General features: G+C 41.2%; 1 protein-coding gene across 1 annotated transcript in view; it reads left to right on the top strand.

The window, feature by feature from the left end:
* The window catches only part of PTPN21 (protein tyrosine phosphatase non-receptor type 21), a 122,474-nt gene that overhangs the window by 82,757 nt on the left and 31,120 nt on the right, over window positions 1-8,597 (top strand). The window lies entirely within an intron of this gene.

The raw sequence follows: 8,597 nt of genomic DNA, 5'->3' as shown, positions 1-8,597 counted from the left end.
GAAGGAAGATGGGGCAATCTACTTCCGTAGTGACACTGCCTCGGAAACCCAAGGAGGGGTCGCTATGAGTCGGGTCTGACTTGACGGCACATAACAACAACAATTGAAAGTTTATAGAACAAGTTAGTTTTCCAATCAACAGTTGATACATATTTTATTTTGTGACGTTAGTTGTAATGCTTTAATATAGTTGCACTCTTCTCACTTCCTTCCTGAGTTCCCGTTTCCATTAGTCCTTCTTTCCTATTCCTTCCTGCTTTGTGAGCTTTGCTGTTGGGTGAATGCTGCCCTTTTGGTCTCATTTGGTTGATTGTCCTGAGGCGCATGTTCATCATGGGTGTTATTGTTTACTTTATAGGCCTGTCTGTTGTTTGGCTGAAAAGTGATGCCTAGTGGTGGGTTTGGTTCCAGGTTTCAAGGATGTCTAAGGGCCATAGTCTTGGGGATTCCACCAGTCTCAATCTGACCAGTAAGTCTGGTCCTTTTTTTTTATGCTTTTGAGTTGTGTTTCACGTTTTTCTCCCATACGGTTCAGGACCTTCTGTTGTGATCCCGATCAGAGCGATCAATAGTGGTAGCCAGGCACTGATCCTCGGATAGTGGAGGCTGAAGTGAGTGTGGTCCACTAGACTTTGGAAAGTTTGCTTGAGTCTTTGACTTTCTTCACTCTTCATTGTTCTAGATGGAGAAAGACCAATAGTTGCATTTTAGATGGCTACTCGAAAGCTTTTAAGAGCCCAGTCGCTACTCACTGAAGTAGGATGTAGAACATTATCTTTGTGGGCTATGTTATGTCAGTTGACTTAGATGTCCCCCCAAGACTGTAGTCCTACTATGTACCCAAGCCGAGTGACTCATTCCCTCAAGGTATTTGGTTATAGCTAAGAAGTTTTCATAACTTTGCCCCTTGTATGTTTTATTAAACCAAAACCCAAGCCTACTGCCAATGAATTGGTTCTGACTCATAGAAACTTCTAGGATGAGTAGAACCATAGGGTGTCCAAGGCCATCATCGTTATGGTAGTGGACTGCCTCATCTTTCTCCTGTGGAGTGGCTGGGGGGTTTAGATGCTTGGCACTCAGGCTGCCTTGGCTTAGTCAAAGAAGTCTTCATTTTTGTAATATTGCTGTTTATTGCCAAGTGCGAATAAAACTGCATACATGTGGTGGTCAGTTTGTGTATATTGTATCTGTACAAAGAAAAAAGGATTCTTTGAAAAAAGGAATTACATGTTTAATGGGCTATTTTCCAAATTTTATTCTTAATCACTATACCAAAACCAAAACCAAAAAAAAAAAAAACCAAACTCACTGCCATTGAGTCGATTCTGACTCATAGCGACCCTGATTGGGTTTCCGAGGTGGTAAATCTTTACGAAGCTCTGGTAGTGTAGTACCTAAGCCACTCCTCAGAAGGAAGGTTGGGTAATCTACTTCTGTAGTGATAACTGCCTTGGAAACCTAAGGAGGGGTCTCCATGAGTCGGGTCCAACTTGATGGCACATAACAACAACAAATCTTTGTGGAAGTAGATTGCCCAGTCTTCCTTCCTCGGAGTGGCTGGTGGGTTTGAACCGTCAACCTTCTGGTGGCACCACACCACCAGAGCTATACATCCAATCAGTTGTGGAAGTCCATTTCCATGAACTATTCCTGTGTTATTATTCATCATGAATGATGCTATGAGAAATGACTTCATTCTATGAAAAATGACTATCTTTCACTGTGAGTAATTGTTCCCCATGTGAAGTAGAATGAATCCTTCGTTTTTAATATTTTGATGGGTAGTAAAACTGAAAACTCATTTTTATAGTGATTTCTTTTAAGGCTCTCTAGTCTAGAATATTTAGTTACATTTATTATGGTCCACATGGGTAAATTTAGGGGCGATGAGTGTATCATGAAGCCACAGCAGTCCTGGAGGTGGGCAACGGATTCTGGAAGTCTGGTTCAGGCAGAGGCTGACTGGAGAATTCTCCTCCTTATGGGTCCCCCTTCACCCCTCAGCCCCAGTGACTCATCTAACCTTGACACAGGTGACTATATTTTAGTTTTTATAGAATGGCAGGATCCAACAGCCTCTCTACCCACCCACACTTTTAAAACAAAGGTGCTTTAGTTAACAGAATAATCTTTTTATGTCATATAAATGTTTTAAACCTTAAAAATGTTATAATGATCAAATCTCTCTTCATTTTTTAATTTGTAAAATGGGGATAATGGGACCTTCACTTGCCATCAATTTAGAGTTACATTAGGAATTAAATGAGATAATAGTGTGACTCTATTAGGTCCAAAAGCTTACTCCAACCCTCTCTCTACCACCCTACACCCCAGAACATGGTGTCTCAGAGCCAGACCAACAGCCTGTAAGTGTCCTGGACAGGCAACTCTGGTCATCCTAGTAGAAGGGCAGAGAAAATCTTTTGTTCTCCCCTTAGTATGGCAAGCTCAAGAGGAAAGCCATTGAGACAAACATTTTCCAGGTATTTCAGTGCATTTTTTCAAATAAAAATCCATCTCCTTTCATTTCCTATAAATATATAAGAAAAGAAGCATGATGAGCTCACAAAAGCAAAATTCAGAAAACTAGAAAGAAGAGCTAAACCATCAGGCTTAGGAATAGGCATCAACTTATTCCTCACTTCCTGTGTTCTTCATTCGTTCAAAGAACATCGGAGGGCTTGTTTGTGTGCCAGGCAGTGTGCCAGACACTAGTGACACTGTGATATGACCCCTTGTCTCCGTGGAGCTTGTAGGTTAGTTGGGATTGCAGAGGGGGTCAGATACATATTCAGTGTTTAGGAGCCTGGGCTCAGGAATCTGGCAGACATGTCTGGGTTCAAATACCAGTTCTGCTGCTTATCAGCCATGTGACTAGAAACAACTTATTAATCTCTCTGAGTATCAGTTTCCTCATCAGTGAAATCAGCTTTGTAAGCATACCACCCTTACGGAGTTGGTACTCCAGATTCCAAGAGATAGTCATAGACAATTCTTTGCATAATTTTTGTTGTTGTTAGTAATAATTATTTGTTTTACTCTGAGTGGCAGCCTTTTCTTGGTTGGTCTTCTCCAGTGCACACATTCCAGTCACTTCTCCTCAGGGTTCCTCAGCTGTCTCATTTTTACCAGCACCCATCAGCATGGTAACTGCCTCCCAAAGTCTGGGAAACACAACTGGCAGTCATACCATTTCCCCCCCTTGCACTAAGCGTAGGATGGGAGATTTAAAAGTGAACTGCACTCATAGGAACCTTGCCAAGAAGATAGAGGAAGTTAAAGTATTGAAATTGATGACAGGTGACCTTAGGTCAAGCAGTTTGGCAGGTAGAAGATGTGGCGTTCAGCGCTGCCTTTATCAGAACTGGCCCCGGGAGCTGGCAGTGCTCGTTCCAGGGCTGCCGGCATAGACGTCATGGTGAGAGTTGCTGCTGTGTTCCTAAGCAAATCCTTGGATTTGGGATTTAACACACTTAAGTTTTATTTGCTCCTGGCTAGGCAGCTGTGGGCATGTTGTTGGAGGCTGTCAGTAGAGGACTGTCTCAGGCTCTTTACTTCATCTTTCTGAGTTTGAGTCCTTTGAAACCAAAGTTCAGTTCCTTTGGAGAATGAGTCTGTCATGGGGTGAATCTAAACTTCAGAGGACTGCCTGGCATTGGAGTCCTGAAGGAAAAGCCAATTCCAAGGCTGCAAAATGCAGTGCTTTTACATTCTGGGCATTGATTTCAAGTAATAAAAAATATTAATATACCATTAAGGAGTGTGCCCAAACAGATCCTGGAGACTTCTTTGACTAAGGCGGGCTCAGTTAGGATCCCATAGTGCTTTACAAATGGATATTGGTGCTTTTGTAGTGTAATAGAATTAACATGCACTTTATTATTGTTGAGTAACATAAATAATGGCCAAATGGAGCCTCCTTGGAAAAGAGACATCTGTTTTCATCAATAATCTTCATATACCCCAGTGAATAATGAAAGGAAATTATTAAAGAAAGTACTTAGCTAAAAAAAGGCAAGGAAACTGTTGTTGACACCCGTTGATGTTAAATTCCTAAAAAGAACTAGTTTTCCTTTATCTCAGAAGTCTTATAAAAAGAAGTTAACATTTAGGATTTGAATGTAAGATACCAGTTGTTAGAGTGTTAAGAAGAATGTTAATTTGTGAGACATGAGACTTGAAATTATTGTAAACTTGCTGATTAAACGGATTGTGTGTTCATTTTGTGAACATAGAGTTTCTAGTAATTAATTAATCTCTGGAATGCTATAACCAGAAGTCTTAGAATACTTTCTAAACTTTAATTGGAGTAAAAAATATATAACGAAACATTTTCCCAAACTCTTTTTGCACGTTCGGTTCAGTGATGTTAACTACATTCACCACATTGTGCAGCCGTTGCCACTCTGTTTCCAAATCTTTTCATCACCCTTCACAGAAACTCGGTGTCCCTGGCAGGCAGTGAGAAACTTCGGTCTCTGTGCGTGGGCTCTCCTGCCTATTTCATATAAGTGAGATCATACAGTGTTGTCCCTTGTGTCTGGCTTACTTCCCTCAGCATCATGTTTCAAGGGTCACTCTGTCTAACATACATCAGAATTTCATTTACCTTTATGACTGAATATGAGTTGTGTTGCATGGATCCACCACATTTTCTCTATCCATTAGTCTGTTGATGGACTTTTGGGTTGTTTCCACTTTCTGGCTATTGTGAATAGTTAGTTCTGCAGTGAACATTGGTCTGCAAGTGTCTGTCTGTGTCCCTGCTTTCAAGTCTTTTGGGTGTATACCTAGGATTGAAATTGTTCAATCGTATGGCAGTTCTATGCTTAACTTAGTTGTTGTCATTGTTGTTAGGTGCCATCGAGTCAGCTCCGACTCATAGTGACACTGTGTACAACAGAACGAAACACTGCCTAGTCCTGTGCCAGCCTCACGATCCTTGTGATACCTGAACCCGTCGCCCCTGTGTCAGTCTATCTTGTTGAGGGCCTTTCCCTCTTTTGTTGACACTCCACTTTACCAAGCATGATATCCTTCTCTGGAAAATGGTTCTTTCTGACAACATGACCAAAGTAGGTGAGGCAAAGTCTGGTCATTCTTGCTTCCAAGGAGCATTCCAGCTGCACTTCTTCCAAGACAGATTTATTAGTTCTTCTGGTAGTCCATGGTAATTTCAGTATTCTTCACCAACACCACAACTCAAAAGCATCAACTCTTCTTCAGTCTTCCTTATTCATTGTCTAGCTTTCACATCCATATGAGGTGATAGAAAATACCATGGCTTGGGTTAGGCACACTTCAGTCTTCAAAGTGACATCTTTTCTCTTTAGCACTTGAAAGAAGTCTTTTGCAGCAGATTTGCCCAGTGCAATACGTCATCTGATTTCTTGTCTGCTGCTTCCAGGGGTGTTGATTGTGGACCCAAGCAATATGAAATCTCTGACAACTTCAGTCTTTTCTCCATTTATTGTGATGCTGCTTATTGGTCCAGTTGCAAGGATTTTTTTCTTTATATTGAGGTGTAATCCATACTGCAGACTTAGTCTTTAATCCACCACTCGTCTGTCAGTTTGTCATACTGGGGTGTCTTGCGTGTTGCTGTGAGGCTGGAGACTATGCCACTAGTATTTCACATACCACTTATCTGCAGTAGAACCGACCATATGCATGCATGCACAGACATCCCACCACTAGTAGAAGAACAACAACAAATCTGCCTCTGTTTAAAAACAATAGAGTTACAAAGGAATTTTTATGTTTCTTTTATTTTTTTTAAACCTAATTGTTAATTCAAGATTGAGACCTACTGTAAAGAGTTAAAAGTCTCAAATTGTCTAATAAATGTCTGTCTGGCATTCCTTAATAGCCTTTGGCTCTCAAAGTTATACCATGTCAAGCAAATGCATATTCTTAAAAGGTATCGAAAGGCAGACTTTGTTGCTGGATATAAGTGACTTTGTTTACAGTGTGGACTCCAGTGATATTTCCCATCACTGTGGGCTTGGGTTTTCACAGCCCCTTCAAGACTCCTTCTCTCTCCTTTGGCACTGACCAGTTTGTGGATGGTGAGGCTTTGTGGTTCTCCACACTGTAGCGATCCTGAGAGAAAGGGGCACATGCATTTCCCTCCATTATGCTCTTTAAAAGCCAAAATGTAATTCTTTGTTCAAATAACTAAACATAGTACCTTAACCAGTACCAGTTATTTGTGATAACTGTAAGGCACTCTGCTGGTGAAGTGGTTAAAGCATTTGGCTGCTAACCAGAAGGTCAGTGGTTCAAACTCAGCAACCACTCTGCAGGAGAAAGACAAGGCAGTTTGCTTCCATGTAGATTTACAGCCTTGGAAACCCTATGAGGCAATTCTACCCTGTCCTGTAGGGTTGTTATGCGTCGGAATCAATTTGATTGCAGTGGGTTTGGGTTTTGGGTACACTTTAAAAATGTGCTATGAGAATGCTATTTAAAGAAATAGTAAAAACATCCAAGCAAATGATGTTGGTTGCTATTATTGTGTGCCATCTTGTCGATTCTGACTTGTGGTGACCCTGTAGGATAGAGGAAAACGGCCCATAGGGTTTCCTAGGCTGTAACCTGTACGGTAGTAGGTCGGCAGGTCTTTTCCCCAGTGGAGCTGTTGGTGGGTTTGTACTGCCAACCTTTCGGTTAGCAGTGGAGCACTTAATCATTTCACTTTCAGGGCTGCTTTGATGTTGGTTACAGATGAGCACGCTGGATTTACTGTTGGGACCCTGCAAAAACAGCAAGGAGGCCACATATTCTGACCTCCTCTAATCCTACAAGAGGAAGACAGGATTACCAGCAGTAACCCAAGGCCTGTTCCTACAAGGCCAGACATGCTGCCTCCCTCCAGCCCTTTCACCAACCATATTCTCCCAAAGCACCCACCACCTGTCTCCTGGGTTGGATAATTCGCTGCAGTGGCCACACAGAGCTCACAGATTATGGGGTTTATTAGGGAAGCACCACAGGCTACAATTCAAGTTCAGGAAAAATGCTCAGTCTCTCTCCCAGCCAACAGTCTCTCACAGTCTTTCCCAGCAGTGCTGGTCCCTCGGTGTCTCACTCAGCAATGTGTGTCTCAGGAGCCCGTGTCTCTTTCAGCAGTAAGTCTTCCTCAGCCAGCAGTCAGAGAAAGTTCTGCCTCTAGGAGGCCTCCTTTTGAGCTTGGCAGAGTGGCCAAACTAGCCAATCACAGCATCAGAACTCTAAGCACCTGAAAGAGAGCCTCCCATAACATTGTGTTGTGCCACGCCCAGCAGAAATAACCCAGGTGGATAGCATTTACCATCAGGAGCTCCTCAGTTGCTCATTCCACCACTGAGTGTACAATGACTTATGGGTACAAAAGCCACGCTAAGTAATTTACTACACTGCAGACTCAGGACACCTGCATCCTTTTAAGCTCCTCCTGCCCCATCCCGCCTCATTCTGGTGCTTAGCTAGGCCCCCTTGACTAATGTTCCTCTAACCTTCATAGTTTTACCTTTTACATTTCTGTCTACAATCCATTTTCTCCTTTGCGCTTTTGTCAAAAATCGGTTGACCATATATATGTGTCTATTTCTAGACTCTGTTCTGCTTTATTGATTTATCCTTTTGCCAATACAACACTGTCTTGATTAATGTAGCTTTACAGTAAGCTTTGAAATCAGGTATTGTTAGCCTTCAAATTTTGTTCTTTTTCAGATTGTTTTGGCTGTCCTAGTTTCTTTGCCTTTTCCTACAAATTTTAGAATAGTTTGTTGATACCTATAAAAAATCCTATTAGAATGTTTATTGTAATTGTATTGAATCTATGGGTCAGTTTGAGGATAATTGGCATCTGAACAATACTTATTCTTCCAACTCACAAATATGGTATATTTGCTTGTTTGATTATTATGAATGGTCATTGATTATTTATAAGTGCTTTTTTGATGCCATTGAGATGGTCATTTTCTCCCTTTTGGCGAAGTACATTGATTGATTTTAGAATGTTGAACTAGTGTTGCATTTCTGGAATAATTCCCACTTTGTAGTGATATATTCACTTTAAACATTTTTTGCATTATTTTCATGAGGCATATTGTGTATAATTTTTTTCCCCTTAGAGCATCTTTGTCTGATTTTGGTTTTGAGGTAATTAATGCTGGTTTCAAACAATCCTCTGCCTCCTCTTCAACTTTTTGAAAGAGTTTCTTTGGGTTGGTATTATATTTTCCTTAAATGTTTGATAGAATTCACCAATGATGCCGTCTGGGCCTGCGTTTTTTTTTTTTTTGGTAGGGGAAAGTTGTTAACAACAAAGTCAATTTACTTAATAGTGTTATTCAGATTACCTACTTTTTTTTGAATGAGCTTTGGTAGTTTGTTTCTTTCAAGAAATGTGTCCATTTCCTTTAAGGTCTCAATATTTGTCTTAAAGTTGTTCATGATATCCCCGTACGCTATTAATGTATTGCAAAAACGGCAAGGAGGCCCACATGTTCTGACCTCCTCTAATTTCACAAGAGGAAGACAGGATTACCAGCAGTAACCCAAGGCCTATTACTGCAAGGCCAGACATGCTGCCTCCCTCCAGCCCTTTC

This window comes from Orycteropus afer, unplaced genomic scaffold (assembly GCF_000298275.1).
Source record: "Orycteropus afer afer isolate SDZICR_OR568_19922 unplaced genomic scaffold, OryAfe1.0 scaffold00745, whole genome shotgun sequence".
NCBI lineage: Eukaryota > Metazoa > Chordata > Mammalia > Tubulidentata > Orycteropodidae > Orycteropus > Orycteropus afer.
Note: the sequence above shows the minus strand (reverse complement) of the source record. Positions and strands in the feature narration are given on the sequence as shown.